This window comes from Eubalaena glacialis, chromosome 10 (genome assembly GCF_028564815.1).
Source record: "Eubalaena glacialis isolate mEubGla1 chromosome 10, mEubGla1.1.hap2.+ XY, whole genome shotgun sequence".
Taxonomy (NCBI): domain Eukaryota; kingdom Metazoa; phylum Chordata; class Mammalia; order Artiodactyla; family Balaenidae; genus Eubalaena; species Eubalaena glacialis.
In genome coordinates this window covers 25394725-25399008 of record NC_083725.1, presented here as the reverse complement: position 1 = coordinate 25399008, position 4284 = coordinate 25394725, and the positions used below count along the sequence as shown (strand labels likewise).

Below are 4284 nucleotides of genomic sequence, written 5' to 3'. Positions count from 1 at the left end.
GGACCCTGTGCCTGGGGCCCAGGGCGCTCCCGGGTCAGGCGGAGTCACCATGTGTGTCGGGTGCCGTGGACAGCTGAGGCACGTTTAGCCCAAAGGAAAGTTCCAGCGCATTGCAGAGAGCAGACGAAATAGCCGGTGGTGAAAATTCACTGTTGCTAATGGTTGAAACGAACCAATAATTCCTCCTGTTTCTCAGGGTGTTCCATTTGGCTGTTAATGAAATGTATTTCCAAGGAAGGCAGGCATGTGGCTGAAAAGGCCAGCGGTGCCTGGGGGTCACAGCGAGACCCTCCCATCTCGCCCGCCTCGGCCATCCTGTGCTCTGGGAGCAGAGCTCTCAGCTACAAGTGAAACATAGTAGCTTCCATATCCGGATTCTAAGATTTTCTAAAGCCCTTTAAAGGCCCCCTTCTCTGAGTGGTGCTTGACCTGCTGGTGTTTGGGGCGGGAGGGTGGGCTGGGTGGAGGGTCTGAGCGCCATCCTGAGGGAAGGGCTTTGGAGGCCTGTGTGAGCCTGAGACCGGGGGCCCCGTGCCCGTGTCCGAGGGGAGGCTAGTGCTGACTCCAGCCATGCCGAACCAGACGTCGCCCTCCTTCCCGACAAGCCAGCAAAGCCTGTCGCTCACCTTCCTGGCTGTGCTGCTTACACGTGCCCTCTGGGAAGGCCATCCTGGCAGAGCTCTGTTCCTGCCCTTTGGGCTGCTGGTAACTGAGTACCTAGCCTGGGTGCTGGAGGGGAGGATCCATAGATGGTGGAGGCCCAGTGCCTGCCCAGGGTGCTGCCCCTCTGCTGAGGGACGCTTGCCCAGCTGGTTAGACCTGTTTGCACCCAACTGCCCACAGTCAGCACCCAGGCTAGGAACAGCAGCCTCCCCATTTCCTCGGTGTCTTCTAGTTTTGTTCCTTTCTTCTTTTCGCTGCCTTCCTCCCCAAAGAGGCAAGATACTGATCTTCAAGAACCAAATCAGGCCATGATTTTCCAGCTAAACTCATGACAGTTCTGCACTTCTGAATGACTGGGTACAAACATTGGCAAGGATGAGCTCTTGGGTGAGGCGCCAGCCAACTTTTCTAGCTTCATCTCTCTTGCTTGGGTGTGGGCACCCCCTGCTGCCCCAGATGCCTTGACTCCTCCATTTTCGTATATTCCTCCTCAGAATGCTGCCACCACCCCATCCTGGCCTTTGGGAATGTTAGCTGGCTGTTCCCCACAGCATCCTGTCACCCTGGTCCACTCCTTCTAACCTCTGTATGCCCTTCCATGAAATCTTGTCAGGGCCAACTGGCGGAAGACCACCTATAGGTCAATTAGCTTGGGAAGGAACCCAACTGTGTGACCTGCTTCCCCTTTCCCAGTGTCTTTAAAATAATGTTAAACAAAAAAAAAGAAAAAGTGTTGTTCTAGAGCTCCTATACCATCTCTTACCACCATCAGAAAACCACCCCCCAAAAGGGGGACCTCATTCATATTGAAAATAACTTCTTAACGTGTAGGCATTACCTTAGGGCATTCTAGACACTGGGGGAGGGAAAAGCCATTGTATTTTTTTCTAACATTCATGTTAAACTTCTTTCCAAAGTTCTTTAAACTGTGGTATTCTTACAGGTAGACAGTGTTGCTGAACAAGCGTTTGTTTCTTCCCCCAGGCTCAAAGATTTGGAAAGAGAGAGTTTAACAGAAAAGGTAAGGTAATCTCCACCTTAACAAAATGTGTGATCAAATGTGACCAATTGACAGACACTATGTAGTTCCTAAAAACAAATTTAAGTGGAATTGGCTCTCTTTTCCCTGAAGTTGAGGATAACATGGATGTTTTTGTCTAACGTGCTGGACTAATAGGCTATTATTGGTTAGCTTTTGGTAACTCATCGAGTTTCCCAGTCTGGGTTCCGTACCATCGAGTCTGGATTATAATTTGTCCTGGTCACACTGTTTTTCAAAATCAGGTTTGTTCTAGTATGCTATTATGTGTCTGTTTCACCTTTAATCTTTCCATTTTTCACCACTCTGGATATGGTGTGATATGATCTTAACGAAAACAACAGGAACATGTCTTGTGAATATTTAGTTTTCTTTTTGGCCGACTCAGCATTGCCTGCCATTCAGTCATTGTTATGTGACCAGGCAGTGTAACTATTTGTGTATTAGTCCATTGGTTCATAGCTTGGGAATGTGGAGACTTCTAAACCTATATCCTTCCCTTAGGAATGCGTGAAGGAGAAATGGAATCTCTTGCCTGAATTTCTGCAGACAGAAATAAAGAATCAGTTATGTGACTTGGAAACCAAATTACATGAAGAAGAATTATCAGAGGTTAAGTCGTCAGCATCCCGGCGGCTAGAAAACGTTTCCTCCCATGTAACTTGTCTGTGACCAGGGAGGCAAGATCATCCCACCTCTCCCTGTTACCTGATAGTTATAAAGGAAGCGCATGTGTTTCCTTATTCTCTCATGGCCACTTGTTTACATTCACTGCTACTTAAATTATCCTTTCCTGCTGTAGGAGGGCTACCTGGCTAAAGTCAAATCCCTTTTAAATACAGATTTGTCCTTGGAGAACGGAGCTCATGCTTTCAGTCGGGAAGTGAATGGATGTCTAGAAAACGGGAGCCAGACAAGCGGTGAGGAGCGCAGAGTGGAAATAGCAGAGAAAAAGAAGTCCCCCAAACCTGTTTCCAAACTTTGCATGCCCAGGAGAAGCAAGTCCGATGGAGAAACAAAATGTAAGAGCACTTGACTCGTTTAACCTCGTTGGAGTCTGGTACCGCCTAAGGGGAGGACAGACTCGGTGCCATAGGGTCTGTCTGTTCACCCCACACACAACCCCTCCACCGGCAGTACTTGTTTTTTGTGTATCTTTTTTTATTTTTATTTTTTGGGGGGTGGGGGGGTGGGGGGTGGCTGTGTTGCTCGGCTTGAACGATCTTAGTTCTCCAACCAGGGATCGAATCTGGGCCCTCGGCAGTGAGAGTGCCGAGTCTTAACCACTGGACCGCCATGGAATTCCCTCTTGTGTATACTTCTAACTAGCTTAGATATATACTTAAAATTTTTGTCTTCGACCAAGTTATAGAGCATTAGATCCCCAAATGTGGTTGAATTTATGAGGTATAAGAAAACAGGAGCTGCTGATATTTATGACTTGTAAGTTACATGCCTGTTGAAGCTAAACATTTATTCTTAGACTCCTTCCCCGCTTGTAGTCAGAGTAACTCTTCTGGAATTTTTAAAAATAAGAGCCTGGGACTTGAGCTCAGGTCAGGTGCTTGGCCACTTCATCGTTTGATGAAATAAGCAGAGGCTCTGTTTCCTTGTCCGTCTCAGGGTTGGGCCCTTCATACAAGAGCTTGTGTTAAAATGGCCTAGCAAACTGGCAGGTGCTAATTTGATGACTTTATGAAGATGGTGATTGCTTAGAATAAGAAGAGAAGGATACTTAATCCTCAGAACCTGGTCTCTGCACCAGCTTGCTAATGCTGAAGAACTGTACCTTGGCTGTGAACTCTTTATTCATAGTGGCTTTTTTGTTTCTTTTCTGTAAGCAGCTGAAGTCTCATGTAGCCCCAGGATTACAAGGCAAACTACCAGGCAGACGACCATCACATCTCATTTCACAAGGGGGTCAGTATGTAATGAATGGACAGCCCCCATTTTAGGGGCCAACTGTTTTTGGTAAAACACATACAGAATTAGTAGGATGTAACTTAGTAATTCTGACTTCCACATTGCTTAGGTTTTCCTTTTGATATTCTGTTTTTAGACATTCATGAACAGCATTTCTGAAGACCTCATCCATTTTTACTCTTAGCATAGGAAACTTCAAATGTACATACACAAAATACCAAGGATAGTAAAATGAACCCCTGTGTACCTATCACCCAGTATCAACAGTTAACAGCTCCTGGCTGTTGTTTCATCTATACCCCCATATGCTCCAAGTGAAAATTATTGCAAATGGATTACAACTCCATACACACCCATGTCCCCCCAGTTGGATTACTTTGAAACAAATCGGACATGTCATCTTATCCACAAATACGATATTTCTAGATGACAAGGTCTCTTTCTCTGACAAGTTTTTTATTCATATTTTGCTATAATTGCTAACATCTAGCAAACAGTCTTTTGAAGAAGACAAAACATGCCTTATAAAGTGTAACAGTTCCTTACTAACAAATATATAGCAGTGTTCATACCTCCCCTTGTGTAACAGAGTTTGGTTGATTTGTTCCTTAAGCCTTTCAAGTGATAGATTCCTTATTTTCTTGCCATTTATTTAAAGA

At 45.6% G+C, this 4284-nt stretch overlaps 1 long non-coding RNA gene across 1 annotated transcript; it reads left to right on the top strand.

Moving 5' to 3' along the window:
* The first annotated feature begins 1640 nt into the window (after positions 1-1640).
* Positions 1641-3577, top strand: LOC133099116 (uncharacterized). The gene is made up of 3 exons (XR_009702290.1): positions 1641-1684; positions 2545-2724; positions 3547-3577. It is a non-coding gene; the product is annotated as an uncharacterized LOC133099116 (long non-coding RNA).
* The last annotated feature ends 707 nt before the right edge of the window (positions 3578-4284 follow it).